Below are 19326 nucleotides of genomic sequence, written 5' to 3'. Positions count from 1 at the left end.
CCAACAACCACCCAGAAAAAAAACAGAAAATAACAAGCATTGGATAGAATGTGGAGAAATTTGAACTCTTGTGCTTTGCTGGTGGGAATGTGAACTGATTCAACTACCATGGAACACAGTATGATGAATCCTCAAATTAAAAATAAAATTGTCATGAGATCCAGAAATTCTACGTCTGGGTATATACCCCAATAGTTGAAAGTAGGGTCTTGAAGAGATATTGGTATGCTTAAGGTCATAGCAGCATTATTCATAATAGCCAAAAGGTATAAGTAACCCAAATGTCCATTGATGGATGGACAGATGCAATGTGATGTGTGTACGGAAACATACATATAATGGAATATCCCTCAGCTTAAACAGGAAGGAAATCCTGACACATGCTACAACATGAATGAACCTTGAGGACATGCTTAAGTGAAATAAGCCAATCACAAAAAGGCAAATACGGTATGATTCCACTGGTATGAGGTACCTAGAACAGTCAAATTCATAGTCATAAAGTACAATGGTGGTTGCCGGGGGTCGGGGGAAGGGGGAACTGGGGAGTTACTGTTTAATGGATACAGAGTTTCAGTTTTGCAAGATGAAAAGAGTTCAGAGATGGATGGTGGTGATGGCTGCACAATACGGTGAATGCGCTTAATGCCAGTGAACTGCAAAAATCGTTAAGATGGTAAATTTTGTGTTACGTATATTTTACCACAATTGAAAAACAGTTTTCTGCCTTGCTAGGCTGCCCCTTTCCTGGACCTTTAGTTAGAGAGAGCAGGCTTTTGTGTTGGGGCTTTTTCTTTTTCGTTTGTGTCCTTTGGTGTTTCTGGGTTATTGACTCTTTTGCTCCAAGTCTAGGATATATGAGGCAACTCTCCACTATGCGGTTCCTGGGGTCCCGAGTTTCCTAGCTGCTGGCCTCTTCTTTCCACGTTTGAATCCTTTTATTTTATTTTTTAAAATTTTTATTGAAGTATAGTTGATGTACAGTACTACATGTTACTAGTGTGCAATAGAGTGATTTCATAATTTTTAAAGGTTATACTGCATTTATAGCTGTTATAAAATATTGCTTGTATCTTTCATGTTGTACAGTAGATCCTTGTAGTTTATTTTATGCCTAATAGTTTGTGCCTCTTAATCCCTTACCCCTATCTTGCCCCTCCCCACTTCCTTCTTCCTACTGGTGACCACTGATTTGTTCTCTGTATCTGGGAGTCTGCTTCTTTTTTGTTATATTCACTAGTTTGTTGTATTTTTTAGAGTCCACTTATAAGTGATAATCAGACAGTATTTGTCTTTCTCTGTTTGTGAGTCCTCTTCTGTTGGTGTTAGAGGTGATGCCCAGGGGTTTTTGTCGTTCTTGGGGGGTGGAGTTGGGAAACAACTCCATCTCTCCAGAAGTGGAAGTCTTGGTTTGCTGTGTTTTTTATTAGTTCTCCCGGCAACACCGATACTCACCACTGTCTGAAGATGACTGAATTCGCATCTGAGTCCCAAGTTTCCAAGGGCAAGGGCCGGGTCTTCCTTGTTTACGAAGAGTGTCCTGAGCTGAGCAGAGCTGGCCCCGGCCAGTCCTCACACAGTTCCCCGCAAACCCTTGTTGGGTCTTCCAGGCTGTCCTTGCCTGCCCTCATTGCTGAGTGAGTTTGTTGACTCATTGCCCCATTCCCCCATTCCCCTGGCCGCTCATTCTCTTGTTTCCCTTGAGCAAGAGTTCAGACTCTTCCCCCAAAGCCTCAAGAAGGTGCTTGAAAGCTCTGGGACAAATGCATGGCAGTGAAGTCTCTTCGTCTTCCTCCCCCAAAAGCCAGCCTCCTCACGCCTCAGCCAGGCCCACTCCTCGGGCCCCAGCCTTCAGCCAGACAGGACTCCTTTCTTCTGGGTCCTCTTGGTGCCTGTTCACACTCCCACGTTTACTGAGAGACAGATCGTGGGGTTAGCAGGTGAAGAGCCTCACACTGGCCCGGATTCAACCCTTCACAAGGCTCTGGGGAGGAAAGCGGGTCTTCGGTGTTCCAGGCGTTTACTGAGGACAGTCTCATTGAATCCTCCCAGTTCTTGAATGATAAGACTCAGTGCCGGTTCACAGAGGAGGAACTGGTGGCTGAGAGAAGTTAAGTAATCTGCCCAAGGTCACACAGCTGGTGATTGGCAGGGCTGGGACCGGGAGCCAGGTGGCCTGGCTTTGGAGACCAAGATTTTCTGCATCTAAGACACACCCCAGTTTTGGTCTTTTCTTAGCGACCCAAAGCCTTGTGGAGAGCCTGAGCCTCACTCCAGATCATTATTCTACCCCAAGGACCGGGGACAGAGCTGGCCCTGACTTCGGTCCTCTCGGCTGTAACCCCTGTTCTTCCCGGTTTGGGTGACAGGTAGGTACCATGTGACTTCATACCAGGAGGAGGATCAGGAGGCCAGCTGACATCAGATTTTCTGAGGGGCTCGTGGGTTTCTATTTCCCCTGCTTCAAAAAGCCTAGCTGGGTTCATGGTGAGAACCACCCTTTCCTCTACAAAGCAATTAAGCTGCTTCAGAGATAAATGACTTTGTTTGGCCCTTGGATACCATTCCTGAGAAATGATGGTGGCAGATAATGTACATTCAGCAAAGCTCCTGCCTCTGACAACTGGCTGTCTTTGGACATGGTCCAAGGACTGGTGTGCTGTGGGTCTCTGGTTCCAGTCCCAGCTGGTCCTGGCTACCCTGCGTGAGGTTTTTAGCTGGGCCAGATTCTTGGGACTTGATTTAATATGCACCGGGCTGTTTGGATCTTCCACCAAAAAAAAAAAAAAAAAAAAAAAGACAGACACTCCCTGGATTTTAGGAACGGTCATCATCTAATACTAACAGCAATCACAACAGCAGCTTCAGTGTAGCCACCTTTCACAGAGGCCCACTGTGTGCCAGGCTGCTGGGTGTCTCTGTCTGCCAGCCCATGAGGCAGGCACTGTTATCGCTTCACCCATTTTACAGATGCAAAAGCCAAGGCAAAGAGAAATGTCCACGTAGCCCTGTTTTCTGAAATGCTTCCTGAATTCAGGTCCTTCTCTTAGTGTGAGCTGTGCACCCAGGAGAGTAACTGCCACAAAGCTAGTCATTGCTAGACATTTAACAATAAATATTGGTCCAATGAGTGAAGGAAGGACTTCTTCTTTCTTCATTATGATCTTTGCCATCATTCAGATCAAAGTCCCACTCAGTGCAGGATTCCTTCTATAACATCCCTGGTGATGTCTTCCTCCTTGAATGCCTCCAGAGATGGGGAGCTCACTCCCTCTAGAGACAGTCCTTCCCACCTTTGGACAGCTCTGATCCTCAGAAAGGACCAGAGTTTCTTATTCTGAGCTGCAAGTACTCTGCCTCCCACACTGGGTACCAATTAGTTCTGGTTTTATCCTTTGCTGTGTTCAAGCTCCTTCTATATCTGCAGGTTTATCTTTAAAAATCAAGAGCAGCCTGCTCCTTTTCCTCAAAGTTTTCCCATTCAGAGACTTGGGGGAAAGGCTGGCCAGGATGTTGAGAGTCTGAGACCCAGGCACAGGGTGGTCATTGCAGGAAGGGCTGCATATGTTCAGCCTGAAGAAGATGAGCTAGTAGCAAGGGGAGGGTGTGTGATTGGAGCTCTGCAGACATGAATGAAGAAATAACCAGAATAATAACAAATAATCATTACTGTGGTTCTGGGCATTGAGCTAAAAATTTTCCACGTGTCATCTCATTTGATCCCTATAACAACCCTCTGCAGTGAGTCTTAGGGGCCCCACTTTACAGAGAAGGGAACTGAGGCACAGGCTGGCCAAATCCTGTGCGCCGTGTCACTTAGCTGATGGGTGGAGCAGCTGGTGCGCAAACCTCAGTCAGTCTGACTGGATCCCGCCCTCCCGCCTGCCACGTGCATGGAGGATACTCTGCTCTTGGTGGCCAGAACCTGGCTGACAGGTAGAAGCTACCGGGAGACAGGAAATTGTCTGGTTAACTGCAGCACTTTCTGGAAGACAGGAATGTCAGGACGATGGAATTAGCTGTTTTACAGGGTGCTGATACTGATGTGGCAGGACGGTCCAGGAGGAACCGGGTCGTGGACAGGCCTTTGGACCACACTTATTCCAGTTGACTCCAATTAAAAATTAATACCCGGGGCAACCTTAAAAAGAAAAAAGTGAGGGATGAGTGGAGTTTGTGGTGTATCTCTGAGGCCAGCTGTGTTTTGACCACAACTGGAAACTCCTGCTTTGGTACCTGTATCTTTGAATCTTGCCCCAAATACAGTGAGTCCCTAAAAACTGGGGCTCTTGAGAGGTGGTCTTGACCCTGTTTCCAGAACCTAGGAAGGGGAGAGGGGTTGATGGGCATTTGAGGGAATGCGTCTTTGGCTTGAGGAAGCCCAGGCCCTCCCTCAATGTTTGCCTACACCCCACTTCCACGCTAGGAGGGACTGCCTCACCCTCCCTTCCCATCTTTTTTTTTTTTTAATTGAAGTGTGTCAGTTACAATGTGTTAATTTCTGGTGTCCAGCGTAATATTTCAGTCATACCTACACATACACTCACTTTCATATTCTTTTTTGTTAAAGGTTATTACAAGATATTGAATATAGTTCCCTGTGCTCTACAGAAGAAATTCGATATTTTATCTATTTTATATACAGTCTCTTCCCATCTTTGTGCAAGCAGGGCAGCCACTGGGAGCCCAAGCTGGCTCTCTTTTCTCATTGCAGGCACCCCCAGGAAGGCAGAGTCTGCGGGCACCCAGAGATGGGGAGCAAGTGTCAGGGGAGTATCACCACGAAGCCACCAGCCTGGTCCTGACCTGGGTTCAAATCCTGACCCGATTACTTCCTAGCTGGGGGCTTTGAGAGGCTTTCTAACCTCTCTGTGCTCCTTCTCTGAAATGGAGATAAAACATTTATTAGCATAGGGCCTGGCCCCGAGTAAAATTCTCAATGAATAGTTACTGTTCTTATTACTATTCTCATTAGTGTTGCTGATGGGTAATACTGGTACCTCCACCTGGAAGTTTGGGACACAAGAAAGAGCAAGAAAAATGGACATAAAAACAATGAGGCGGATTCAGATCCCACAAATGTTTATGAAGCGATTTTGTTTTTGGTAAGCACTTTATATCCATGCTATTTAACCTTTACAAAAACCTACCTTTTATCTCCATTCTTTATATGGTGAGATGAGCCTCAGAGAAGGCAAGTAACTTGCCCAGGGCCACCACAGCTCACACATGTCTGATCCGTCACTGCCAGGCTGATACCCAGGCAGTCCTGGGGCTCATCTGAGAGGCAGCCTTGTGGCGGGGGACCCCTGCCCCTTTGAACCAGAGCTCTGGGCCTTTTCCACCTAGCCTTTCTCTACTTCCGTAGGCAAATTACATGCTTCTATTTTTCTGGCTCTGTCCCCTGCAGGCTGAACAGTGACCTGGCATTTGGGTGGCAAGGAAGATGAGCCTACTCCTGGGATAGGCTGGGGCAGGAGGCACCTGGGAAAAGGAGGCCCGAGGGCAGACAGGACCTCGTGATGGCAGCAGCCACAAGAATGGCCCCAGCTGCTTCTCACCCAGGATTCCTGCGTCCAGGAGCTGCAGGCTGGGGAGGCCTCACAGAGCCACTTCACAGACCAGGAGGCTGAGTCACTTGCCTGAGGTTGGGCATCTGGTGAGTGACAGGCTGGGAACTGGACCTGGTCAGCATGACCCCAGGCCTGCGGTCTCACCACAGAGCTCTCTTCCCAGGACAGGACTCTGCCTGAGGCGTCACCACTGGGCCCAGAGCACCCACTCCCACTGTCTCATAGGTCCCTTGGGGGTCAGAGGTGGGTTGGGGTTCAGGCAGCCCCCTCCTGAGTGGAGGCCCAGGCCCTCCTCAGACCTCCCTGCTGTCAAAGGGGAAGGGCTGTGGAGAGCATCTTATGTCGTGTTTGATGGACAAGAGACCTGTAGCCCAGGGAGCGTGAGCGCAGCTCGGGGGTCCTGACTCCCAGGCATACACTTGCTTGTGGGTAAGGCCCTCACCCCCCCCATCCAGTCTTCCGAGGATGATACCTTGACATGAAAATGTGGGAAGGGCCAGGCACAGCCACGACCAGCCCTGTCTGTTCAGCTGCTGAAATATTCTCAGAATCTGTAAAATGGACCAGTTTGTTGGTGGGGCTGGTTATGGCTCCCAAGTGGCCCCCAGTACCCACCAGAGGCACCTGACGAAGCCTCTAGAATCACACTCCACCATTTCTCTCATCTTGATACTCCCCATCTGGAGAAGGAGGGCTTAGGCCAGGGGCCCCGTTTCCTTCCAGCCACCACCTCCCGGGATCCCGGCGGGGAGAGGGACGACCCTTCTGTGCCTCGGTCTCCCCATCCGTGAGAGCTGGCTCCCCGCCAGCTTGTTGGACGCATCAAGAGAGGCAAGGGCTCCCACTGCCAGGAGGGCACGGGGGCGTCAGGGATCAGCCCGGCCTCCTGTCCGCACTTTTAACTGCGACCTCGCTGTGCTCCGGCCACGGCCCCATTCCATTTCAGGAAGCTCTCTGCCCGCACCAGAGACCCGGTGACCTCCCGGGGCCGGGCCGGGCCCACAAAGGGGCCCTGACATCTTCAGGAACAATGTTGCCTGTTTACCTGACAGACTGTCTGCTTTCTTTTCATCTCAGAGGAAAAGAGCTCCTGCTGGGAGCCGCTAATCCCAGAGTAAACAGATGACCTCGCGGGGCCTTTCTCCCAGAGGTGGGGTGCAAGCTAGTGCCCCAACTGTGCAAACAGACCCGGGAGCCTCGTGCACCACAGGGGCGTGGCCCGGCCGGGCCGGGAGGGGCCTTGTCCGCTCCCCGCCTTCCTCCTCGCTTTGTGGGTTTCAGACTGAATGGGGAGAAGCTCAAAGGCAGGCCAGGAAAGGTCAAAGCCAATTTGCAGGGCCGAGCGTGGAGGAGGAGAGAAGGGCAGAGACCAAGAGTTCTTGGAGGCCTGACCTTCACCTGCATACAACCCCTGTGGCCCCTCCCAGCTCCTCTGCGGACACTGCCCCAGGCAGAGCCGGCTTTGTGTCCCTGCTAGCTGAGGGTTGGGCCAGTGATTGCTCCTCTCCGAGCCTCCTCGGTTTCCTTATCTGGAAGGCAGGGCTGAAGACACCCATCTGTTAGCGCTGTTGCAAATTACCACGCTGTGCTCTCAACCAGGGGTCATGATTTATGATTAGGGAGCGAGGGGGCTGAGTCCGGAAGCCTGAACCAGAGTAGGGAGGGGGTCCCAGGAGGGGCCAGACAGAGCCAGGACAAAGGCACTCAACTGGGGATGCACAGGGCCAGTGTGGGAGATGGCAGAAAACCGCCCTGCAACAACATATTACATTGCGGGCTGTTATCTCTAGGAGGGAACCCAGATTCCCCACTTCCTAGCCCTGTGACCTTGGGAGAGCTACTTGGCCTCTCTGTCCTTTGCTCTCCTCTATAAATGAGGATGAGAAGTTTTATATCAAAGGGCTCTCATGAAGATGGAAAGAACCTGATACAAAGTAGATACTCAATAAATGTTAGTTCCTGGGGGTTGAGAGAGAGCAGGTCTTCTGTTCCCTGAGAGGAGCTGGGGAGTCTGGATGAGTCCAAGATGTGGGCGCCCCGTCACACCTTCCTTGTCACTGACAGACAGCAGCCCTCTTCCCTCTTCCCCGGGGCTTTGGGGACCCGGTGGGTCCTCACACGTGGTGAGCCCTGAGCACCCCACTGGCTGCAGGGCTGGTGCCCATGTGTCTTCCCCACCACCCTCTCCTTTGTTGCACCTCTGGTTCTTGCTTGTCTTGTCTCCACAATCAGAGCATCTGTGACTCCCGGCCCCTCTTTGGGGTAGAGAAGGTGAGAGCCCCTTAGGTTTCGTTATGCAGTCCAGTGGCTCTTTGAGCATTTGGTCCTTGGTTCAAACATGCGATATCTTCCTGGGTTCCTTGGCTTTCTCTTTTAAAGGCAAAGAAGGGAAGAGAAGAGGAAAGGCCAGGAGGAGATGTAATATTTGATGAGCATCATAACGCAAGCACATACGTATCAGAAATATATTTGGCTACACTCAGCAAACTCAATGGGAGGTTTATTTTTCTAACATACAAGAATTCTGGAAATGAGTGGATGCTGTTCTTACTCTGCTGCTGGTGATGCCAATGAGGACTGGGCTCTTTCCAGCTTTCTGCTCATCATCCTTAGCGTGGGCCTACATATTGCCTCTTGGTGGCAAGATGGCTGCCTCAGCTCCTTCAGAAAAGTAGAGGTTCTCTCAGGAACCCCATATTGGTGTCTCATTGGCCAGAAGTAAGTCACATGGCCACTCCTGGTAGCAAAGGATTTTGGGAATGCGAATACCCGAAATGTACTTCTCCAGACTCCAGCAGGGGCAGGCAGGGTGGGCGGAGGATGTGGGGCAAGGAAACGGGTGTCGAGTCAGCCAGTCGGTTGCCTGCCAGAGGAGATAGTGCTACTTGCCTCCCAGCCTTACAGATGAGAAGCTGGTGCCAAGGGCAGAGAAATGCTTACTCAATAAGCAGTTTGATTGATTTACTTTGACATTCTGGGCTAGCAACCAGAGATGCAGAGATAAAAGCCACTCCTTTGCCTTCCAGGGAGGGGAGGAGAATAATAGTAATAATAACAATATAATAGCTAAAACTCACTGAGCACGTACGAAGTGCCAAGTGCTTGCTGGATACATTCTGGACTTTATCTTGCCTCATGCCCACTCCAACCCCAAGGGATAGGCTTGATTCTATCTGCTACGAAGAAAACCAAGGCTCGGTGAGGCCCACAAAACATGGGCCTGCCCCAGTGTTGCACGAAGTGGTGGATGTAACAGCCCAGGTATGAATGAACCAGGCTCTCGGGCAGCCCACTGGAAGAGGGTGCCACACTCCCTGGAAAGGGCAGGGAAGCATTCTGGAGGTGGGGAGATGTGCATAAGGTCTGGAAGCACCATTTGGAACTTCCCAGTCAGACAAGGTGAGGGAGGTGCCCCAGGTGAGGAAAGACATCTGAAAGGACACTTTAGAAGTAATATTAATAACATATGAGTCACCCCTAGGATCTGTCCATCCACACTTCCCCAGAAATTTTTGTATTTAAAAGGAGCATTGAAAAGAAAATCATACTTCTAAAATCAGTGAGCAATATGAATAACAAAAATGAAAAAAAAGATTGAAAATAAAATCCTTTTGTTTATAAAATTGTCAAAGATTAAAAAACACATTAACATTTGATGCTGGTGATGGTGTGGTGAAATGGACAATGTTCACACGCTGCTGGTGGGAGGGGGAATTGGTATAAACCTTTAGATGAGCAACTTGAAAAATACTCTTTAAAATGTGCTGGTCTTTTAGCTTGACTTTTAGAACTATATCCTCAGGAAATGATAAATAAAAGTAGACAGAAAACTTTGTGCAAGACAGATCATTTATTGAAGTATGAATTTATATTTTCTCCCTTGTATTTTCCCTCTCCATATCCCAGATTAGTAGCTAGACCCCTTTCAACTCTCTGGTCACAGATATATTTGTAGAACCCATCCAAAACTGCTTGAAGGTAACATCTTTTTCTTTCTTTTGTGAAAAAGGAAGATTAACAAAGAAAACCTGCAAGCACTCCTGGAAAGAGAGCTATGAGAAAGAAGATTCTTAGTACCTGGAAAGGGACCCTAAGTCCCAGAGGGGAGACCCAGGCCCCCTGCCCTGCAGCACCCCAGGACGTGGCATGATTTCCCAAAGCTCACTGTCCAGGGAAACTGGAGTCATTGTGCCCCGAACCCCCAGCCTGGCACACAGCAGCAGCTATTGGATACCAAGAAGCATGCCCTCTGGGAGGGTGGGTATCTCTGGAGCACCCTCTCTGGTGCCTGGCAGTCTGTACAAACCTCAGGGCCTTTGCATGGCCCTAGGAGACAGGGAGTTCTGAAAATACTTGAGATTGATTTTCCTGGCTAGGCCTCTAGTGGAATTGAAAGGAAACTTTGAATGTAACATTCTCACTTACCTCCATTCGTGAGGAAAAGGGTTTTTAAAGGTAATTGAGTACAGAGTTATTATCTTGCTTTGATATTTTCTAAACTAGCAGTTAAATATTTTCCATAGGAAGATACCAGAGTCCCCTGCCCTGTGTCCCCTGAACTCCAGGCACTTATTTTTACCATTGCACCAAGCCTGCTGGGAGGGTCATTATCTATATTTAGTGCTCACTGTTCTTCGAGGTTCTCGGGTCCCAGAGACTCATCAGGACACTGTCTTGTTTACCTCCAGTGCCTTGCACAATGCCTGGCAAACACTCGGGGAAGGAATGAGGAAATGAATAAGTATATGAATGAATGAATGAATGAATGAACGCACTAACGAGTGTCTGTTGTCTGAGATAAAGGGCCTGGTGAGGCCTGGCCTTGACGTTCTCACACAGCTGCTCCTGGCAGCCCTAAGGGCTATGCCCTCGGCTGATGGAATTAACTGCAAGCACACACTCAGGAGTGTAAACAGCCCTCCTCCGGGCCAGGGCCAACTGGCAGCCTCGCGGGCAGCTTGCACAATCTTGTGGGCTGCTGTGATCCTCATTTTTGGGGCATGGAGTCACCTCTGCCGTGGGCCCCTCCCTCCCTCCTTGCCCTGGACTGTCTCTTGGCAATGTAAAAGAAACTGCGTGCCTGTTGTCAGTTCAGACCCCCCCAAGTCCTTCAGGAAGCCCATCTTGATGTCCTAGATCAGCCCAAGGACCCAAGGAGCTGAAGGGGAACTTGAGATCACCCAGTCCAAGCCCCCCATTTACAGATAAAGGACCTGAGACCTTAAGAGGTGGGGACGTCGAGCCCACTGCCCGAATGGCAAAGCTTGGCAGCAGCTGAGCAACCTGGGATGGCAGCTGCTTTCGGAACCAGCCAAACAGGGCTGTAAATTCCTTCCTGCCCAGCCACCATCCAGCCCTGTGAACTTGGATCAGGGACGTGTTCTTCCTGAGTCCCAGTCCTTGGGTCAACATTGTGCTGCATGCAAGATTGAGGTGGAGACTTAAAAAGATGTTGTATGTGGTGGGGAGGGTATAGCTCAGTGGTAGAGTGCATTTTTAGCATGCACGAGGTCTTGGGTTCAGTCCCCAGTACCTCCGTTAAATAAATAAACCTAGTTACCTCCCCACTAAAAAAACAAATTTTTTTTAAGGTGCTGTCTGTAAAATGTCAGCATGGACTCCTGCTTTCTCCCGTGCTTTCTTTCCACCTCTCCCACTCACCACGCCTCGCCGTCCCTCCACGTCTAGGCGTGCAGTGCCCAGGCTTCACTCTGAACCCTCCGCAGCAGGGAAATCACCGCCGTGATTGGCTGCGCCTGCGGTGATGGCCTCAAGATTCATTAGCATCCGCCCACTTTCTCTCACGCTTTTTCTCTTCTCACACACCTCTCAATCTTGCCAAATTCATTCATGTTTTCCTTTCTCCCTCCCTTTCTGCAGACTTTCCCAGGCCCCTGCCATGTGCCAGGCACCTGCTGGGCAGAGATGCTCATGGCCAGCGCCTGCCCATAAAGGATTCATCCATGGCCGGAGAGGCTGTGTGGACAACAACAGGAGAGGAGAGCTGAGGCAATGCTGTGTCCTGGCTCTTGTTTCTGGAACACTATGGCTCCTTACAGACAGCCATGTCCTAGTCCCCCAAATCTGTCAATATTACCTTACGTGACAAAGGGATGTGACTGAGTTAATGATGTTGAGATGGGAGGTCATCCTGGATTATCCTGGTAGACACAAGGGTCCTTATAAGAGGGAGGAAGGAGGTCAGAGAGGAGAGGTTATTCTGTTGGCTTTGAAGACAGAAGAAAGGGACCACGAACCAAGGCATATAGGTGCCCCCAGAGCCTTCAAAAGAAACCAGCCCTGCTGACACCTTGATTTTAGCCCCTGAGAGTCATTTTGGACCTCTGGCTTCCAGAACCGTAAGAAAATAAATATGTGTTGTTTTAAGCCACGAAGCTGGGGGTGAGCTCAAGTGGTAGAGCTCATGCTTAGCATGCATGAGGTCCTAGGTTCAATCCCCAGTACCTTCAAAAAAAAATTAAATAAGTAAACCTAATCACTTTCCCCTCTCCACCAAAAAAAAAAAAAAGGGAAAAAAAAGAAAAAAGAAGCCACAGCAGAGGACCCTGTCTCTCTGTGGACAGATGCACTGTGTGACTTTACTTCCGACCGTGCAACCTGAGTGCAGGTGATACCTCTTTCTTTGCCCTGAGGTTTGACCCTCTGGCTTTTCTCTTCCCCTGCCACCATCCAGTGTGGAAATCGTAGCCGGGCAAAGGACAGGAGGGTGATGTTGCTGGCAGCCTGGGTCCCTGAGCAGAGCCCCCAGCTGACTGTCCAAACCTGTTAGGTTTGGAAGGATTATTCATTATAGAAACAAACCCAGGTTCTCCTTACCCGGGGAGCTCAGATGAGGCTCTGGTTTCACAGAGAAGGTAAAGATGTCGCCTTGAGAGGACAGACAGGCACTCCAGGCAAAGGCAACAGTGCAAACAAAGTCCTGGAGGGTGGGTTGGAGTCTGGCCGGCCCAGGGCACACGATGGGAGTGGAGGCTGGCTGCCGAGCTTGGGGCAACGGGGAGCAGGGCAGTCAGGCCAGGAAGCTGGTGTTGAGAGTGTAGCAGAGTGAACTGAGAGACTTTAAAAGTCACCAGTCCCAGAAAAGCTGTGGGACACTTTGGTGGCTCATTATGGGAGGCTTCCTTCCTGGTGCCAGCTTTTAGAGCCGGGCGGTGATCCCTGAACCTGTGCCTTCTCGGGAGGTGACTAATTGGCTGAGCCTGGCTCCTTCTCGAGGGGCCAGCAGGAGGCAGAGAATGCTCCATCACGTCAGTCCCTCCGCAGGTCAAGCTTGCGTGATGTATTTATTGCCCACATTACTCACTATTTGGTTGCCTGAAATACATTTAATTCCTATTAATAACGAGCACTGTAGGGCATAGATTTCATCATTAGCAGTAAATGACTTTATTGCAGTTTACAGAGGAGCTGCCTCGGCTGGATGACGCAGTGGCTGGAGCCAGGCCCGCACACACCAGCCGCTCACCTTCGTGTGGACGTTGTACGGGGAAGTGTGTGGTCACAGGCAAACGTGTTTTCTCGCACGCTGACAGCAGCTCTAGAAGGTAATCTTTTGTTTGCTTGGCACATCTATTGGATGCTGGAGGGCTGCTGGGCCCCTACCTGGTGTGGTGTCCTAGACCCTAGATAGGAGCCTGCTTTACTGAGAGTCCACGACAGGCCGGGGGTGTGGCTGAGGTCTTTCAAAAAGGCTCTTATCTCAAGGGAGGCTGGGACCCCCGAGGGTGGGGACGGCAATCCCAGTCTTGCATATGAAGAAGTGGAGGTTTACAGAGCACAGTGGACCTGCCTAGGGCACACCGTACGATAAATCCTGACTCCAAAGCCCTGCCTTGTACCTTCCTTAAGCACCTGCACCTCAGTTTTCCCTTCCTTCCTGCCAACCTCACGGGGCCCTTTAAGATCAAGTGAGAGGCTGTGTTGGCAATGCTGGGAGCTGCAAGGGATTACTCATTCTTTTTTTTTTTTTCCTTCTGCGATAACTTTTGTATCTTTCCCTAATGGTCGTGAGAATCTCCCCTCCCTTTCTTCCCCTGCTCACAGCCCCTCGGTAAGAAGAGATATCACAACTGGGGTGGGGTGGGTGGGTGGGTGGTCAAAGAGCTTTGTGGAACCTCTCTCTTGCCCACCAAGCACACACACTGCCTTTGCGAAAGCAACTCCCTATTTGGCAGAAGGCAGTGTTTGCCCTGGGATAGGACCTTGCAGCCCGGTGCCAGGTCCTGTTTATTCTGGCCTAAACCACGGTGATGTCCAAGCACTCCAAGTTGGTGGAACTTCCTGGATTTCTTATCGTGCAGCCTGCCTCTCTGGGAAGCAGGGGAAACGCTGCTATGTGCCCAGGAGAAGATATTCAGAAGTTCCACAAACACCACTCCCGCCACCCAAAGCAGCAAGGAGGGCAGGGCCGCTGAAGGCCAGTGGGGGTCAGGTTGAATGAGAAGGTCAGGTACACAGATAAAGGCTTTCCTCTCCCTCCCCTCGGCCACCCCTGAGTTCCCACTCCTGAATTCTCTGCTCTGGTCAGGCTGGTCCCCTTTAAAGAGGTGGAACCTTTCTCACTTGCCCTGTCCACCTCCACACCTTTGCCTGGGCTTGCCTGCCATTTGGGATTTCCTTTCCACCATCTTTCCCATTGAAATTGTGCTTGATGGAGAGAATAAATGGATGACTGAATCCCTTTGAGGGCAGGCCTGGGTGAGGGCAGGCCTGGGTAAGGGACAGCCTGTGACCCACACTACTTTTCTGCACATCTCCCTTCCCCTGGGTTCCCTGAGACTCGACAGCTTACCAGGATGTCTGTCTCGAATGTTGGGGTGAATCACCAGATGGCCCTACGGAGACCCTGGAGAATATGTCTCTGCCCCTTTGGGAAGTCACACTATGCAAGAGACAGCTGTGGGATGGGTTTATGGGGATGATGGAGTGGGGGAAGGGGAGGAGCAGGGGAGGGGCTTCCAGGATCGAGAGTCAGCCACAATCATGTCTGAACTCCCAGCTTCTGGCTCCTCGACCTTAGGAGGCAGCTCCAAGCCTTTTGTGCCTGAGTCTAGTGAGTATGATGGTACCACTTTCCTTAGGAGGCCCTCCTGCTTGCCTGGGCCTCCTGTGTCTGGGGATTAGGACATGAGAGGCAGCTGCCAGTGTAGAGTGAGCTCAGGGATGCCCTAGGGTCCCCTTGTCAGATCCCCTCTTCTGCCATGCACCCTAAATTCCTATCATGACTTCTGCTGCTGTGGTTCCCATATGTGTGGCCAAGACCCCTGGTGCAGTGCCATCCCCTGTCTGCCTGCAGTGGCAGTAGGGCACAGCCATCAGTGGACACAGAGCGCCTGGTTCCTGAGGAAGGGGTCCCCGGAGCCAGGGACACTCTGCCGGGGGGTGGGGCGGGGGTGCCGGGGAAGTGTTCCCTATATTGAGAATGTGGTGTGGGAAGGGATTTCTGTCTTCAGGCAGAGCAAGCTGGCCTGGGTAGAAGAGAAGCTTCAAGAGAGGAACCATTGGCCCATGAGTCAGGGGTCTGGCCCTGGCAGCTCCTGCCGCCCACCTGTTCTGGCCAGAGGCCTGGAAGTGCTTCAGCCCGGTTAGTCATCCAGGTGAGCGGCAAGCAGGCACCATCGGGAGGTTCGCTTCCACCCCCTCACTCCCACTTCAGGGGAGAAAACCACTTAAGTACTGCGTCTGGCCTCAGTCCTGAGCCTTGGTGCCCAGAGTACATGACTCACTTCCTTCCTGGGACCTATCACCTTTGTGGGAGGGGGCACTGGCTCCTGCCAGCCCTGGGTGCCCTGTGTCTCTGGGGTGTGTGTGCAGGTGGGCAGCCCTGAATCACTCATGTCCCCTCACCAGACCCCGTGGGGACCCAGGGCGATCCGGGATGTTAGGTTGAGCCTGGGGTGCTTCCACCAAAAATAGATACTAAACAAGAATCAGGTTACTTGGGTTCACTTTCAAAGTAAAAGTTTGCTAAACTAGCAAAGTCAAGAGAAGTAATTGACCCAGAGAAAGCCACTGGATGCATTTCTCCTTAACCCTTCTTACGTATATATTTGATGTTTTTGTGTGGCGGCTGAGATCACCGTCTTTACTGTCTTCTGAGGGCCCCGAGCCTCCCTGCACCCTTCCTCTCATTGCTCTAGCCTCGGAGAGAGGCAGTATTGTTTCATTTTATGGATGTACAAACTGAAGCTTCAAGATGTTGACAAATTCAGGCTCACACATAGTAAGAAAAAGGCAGAGAAGGGGGTAAACTCAAAATCTGTCTGATTGCCAAGTCCAGGCTTTAATTAGCTCTGTAGACACCGGTGGGGTTCCAGCTCTCATACCTAACATCTCAACAGAAGTATTTCCCCCTCAGTGCAAACAGCAGTTTTAATACCTGCACGCTATTCAATCTGGTGGTCATACCACACGTGCGTAACTGTCTCTTGGTGCTAGACACTTTAGTTAATTCTAATTCCTCGCCATTATAAAGGAATTGCTTTGGGTCATTCCCCTGGAATTGTTTCGGGTCATTCCCCTGGGGCAGCATTTACAGTGGAATTGTGAGGTCAGAGGGTGGGGACACTCTGGCCAACTCCTGGGAAGCACTGCCCAACGTGGGCACCTGGTTTCACCTGCTAAGCTGAGCGGACCAGCCCAGACTCGCCAGGCGGGATGGGAAGGGTGCTTCAGAGCCCGGATGGTCCAGCACGGAGCCCCCTGGCCGAGACTCACTGGGAGGTTGAACACACAGCTGAGCATAACCTGGGGGACAGGCAGGGTGCCCTCTGTTACACCTCTGGCCTGTTCAAAGGTGAGAAAAAAGGAATCTCAGAGAGGCAAAGTCACTTCCCCAAGGTCACACAGCTGGGGCCAGAACCCACAAAACACAGAATCTCACAGGGTTTGCAAAGTACCTGCTGCTCACTCTACAGAAGTTCTAGTTAACTTTCCCTGCAGGCTCAGGGTCCATGAGTGCCTCTTATTTCCTGCGGCATCTTGGAGAGATTGTCACAGAGGCTGGGTTTTGGCTCAGTCCACCCTCCTGCCAGTCTCCCTCTAAACAATATTTTAGATTCTGCCTGCTGGTCCTCATTGTCTCTGACTGGAGCAGAGCAGTAGCCTCTGATGCTTGCCTTTTATCCACTCAGCAGGCAGGGTGGACTTCTAAAGACCCCAATCCCACATTGGGGCTCCCCTGCTCCAGCCTCCAAGGGACGCCTGGCTGGGTGTGAGATCGCACATCTGGAGATGTGCTGACATGGATTGGATTCAGGGCCCACCCAAGCCAACACAGTGCTAGGCACTGTGGGAATAGGTACCCAAACACAGAACTTAGAAGGAAAACCAGATTCCTTAGCCTGACCTTTCCAGGCTTGCCTCCTCCGCCCCTGCCTCCTTCCCTGACCTTGTCCCGTCTCTTTCCAGGTGCCCAGGCAGGCGGAGCCCTCGGAGAACATTCTTTTTTTTTTAAATACATTTTTGTTTTTATTTATTTATTTTGTTGCGGAGGGAGGTAATTAGGTTTATTTATTTACTCATTTTATTTTTTTAATGGAGGGACTGGGGACTGAACCCAGGACCTTGTGCATGCTAAGCACACACTCTACCCCTGAGCTGTACCCTCCCCCCCCAGAGAGTACTCTTGCCCTCACACTTCAAGTTCTGGCTGCCTCCCTTCCTCCCCCCAGGCGGGGGGTGTCTCTCTCACACTCACACTTTTGTCTTCTTAGATTTGCTCCCCTTCCCCCCAAAACACATCCACCCACTGCAGCTTCCCCAGGAAAATTCCCAATCCAGGAGTTTTAGAGGTTAAGAGAAACAAAGTTTGGGGGAACAAACTTGCAGCCCCACCCTGATCATTTTTTCTGTATGCGTGATGCAGATTTTTACATTCATTAAAAGAAAGAAATCAAACAAGGCCGTCACACTGGGTGAGGGGAGTTAGGGGATCCTGGACACACGGTTAAGTCAGCGGTCGCCGTTCATCTCCATGAATCTCCCCTATCGGCCTGGAGGCCCTTCCGGATCTCCTTCCCTACCATTGCAGCAAGATCCTCAGCCATTCCTTGGTGAGCAGAGAGACCTTTCCCTCCTGGGTTTGGTCTTCCATCAATTGGTCTCTTTTGATCCTGCCTCAAGTCTCTCCGTAGGGCCAGACACACAGCTTAGGAAAATCTCCTGCAGAAACGAGACTTGGAGCCCTCTCCCTGCGGACAGGGCCTGGCCCTGCAGGTGTGAGGGGGGCTGTGGCTGGTCACGTCCCTTCCCTCGCCAGCCTCTGCCACAGGGGCTCACCCATCCACCACCACCGGCCTCTGCCCCCCAGCCACGCACAAAGGCAGTTGGGAGGGCGGCTCCTCCTCCTGTCTTCACCGGGCTTCTCAAGGCATCAGTGCAAAGAGCCCTCCAGCTGGGCCATCCACCCGTCCTCTCTGCTAACCTTCCCTTCCTCCAGTTTCCTCTCTCCAATACTATCCCCCATAGGAACGGGCAGAAAAGCCTGGCAGAATTTCAGCCACATGTGCTGAACGGTGGCGGGGCAGTGGCGACGCTGACAGGGAAGGATCACTGCTGACACCTGCCCGTCTCCAAATTGACTGGCGGCCAGGAATCCTGTGGGAGCAAAAGAAACCAGCCCGATGACAGAAACACAATTTTTCCTGTGTTGAAACCCACGAATCCCACAATAGCAAAGTTAATGAGAAGGTTACCTGGGTTGAATGTGAGCTAGAGCGTCTTCAGTGTTCCCACCAGGCCTTCCCACTGTGAGCCAGCCCTGTGCCAGGCACGGTGACACACGGACACGGCTTCCGGTACGTGCCAGAAGGGGGGCCTCCGACAAGCATGGGCCAGGACGGAGCCCTGTGGTCTCAGCGCTCTGCTGGGCTGGGTAGCGCTGGCTGTCACCGGAGGGAAGCTGCCGTCTCAGCCCCAGCTGAGGCTGGGGACTCCCTTTGGAGGAGCCTTGCTTCCGTCGCCGAAGCCATTTGTCTTCTTGTCAAGGGCAGAGGTGGGGTCTCTCTGCCCTCTCCCTGCTGAAACACTACGCGTGACCTATGGGAAGGCACCGGGCATTCCCGATGGGGGCAGGCACCCGGGTCCTGAGGTCTGCCTGAGCTGGGGTCCCTGATCTGCCCCCAGGGACTGGCTGTCCCTCACCCACCTTCCAGGTTGCAGGCCCTGGGCTTACCTGTAGAATGGAGGGGTACTTGTGAACAAGTCTGGTATTCCACAGTTGACCCCAGCCAAGGCCAGGTTTCCAGGCAAGGCAGTGAGGCTCTTGAGGGATGCTCAGTGCTGGGGAGTGAGGGTGGGGACATGAGAGTCTGCCCCAAGATTCATGGTCAGGGTACTGGTTAAGACCCCGCGTGCTGATGAGGAAGAAATGCATTCAGAGCCAACTCCCCAGGGACAAGAGTCCTGTTTGAGGAAACAAGTACATGGGTGTGTGTGTGTAGGGCGTGTGTGTGTGTGTGTGTGTAGGGCGTGTGTGTGTGTGTGTGTGTTTGTGTGTGTGTGAACCGCTGGGATTTTCACATTTAGGAGCCCAGGAGATGTTGTTAAGGGACCCACCCCCCAACTCTGCACACAGCCCAGATGCTCGGGCTCTGGAGCCCAGCCAGGCCTCTCGGGGCCTGTCACAGAGCAGGCACACGAGAAACATTTGTTCACTGATGTCCTGGGCCACTTTCTGTCTCCCTGACAGGGCCGTGGGCATTGTGGCTGCTGATGGGATTCTGGAGTTACT

General features: G+C 51.5%; 1 long non-coding RNA gene across 1 annotated transcript; it reads right to left on the bottom strand.

The window, feature by feature from the left end:
• Positions 1-16136: 16136 nt before the first annotated feature.
• LOC123616725 (uncharacterized) lies at positions 16137-18961 on the bottom strand. Its single transcript, XR_006724747.2, has 3 exons — positions 18769-18961; positions 18290-18613; positions 16137-18191 (listed from the first exon to the last, which is right to left on the bottom strand). It is a non-coding gene; the product is annotated as an uncharacterized LOC123616725 (long non-coding RNA).
• Positions 18962-19326: the final 365 nt, after the last annotated feature.

The sequence above is a fragment of the Camelus bactrianus genome, chromosome 5 (genome assembly GCF_048773025.1).
Source record: "Camelus bactrianus isolate YW-2024 breed Bactrian camel chromosome 5, ASM4877302v1, whole genome shotgun sequence".
NCBI classification, from domain to species: domain Eukaryota; kingdom Metazoa; phylum Chordata; class Mammalia; order Artiodactyla; family Camelidae; genus Camelus; species Camelus bactrianus.
This window is presented reverse-complemented; position numbering and strand designations above follow the sequence as displayed.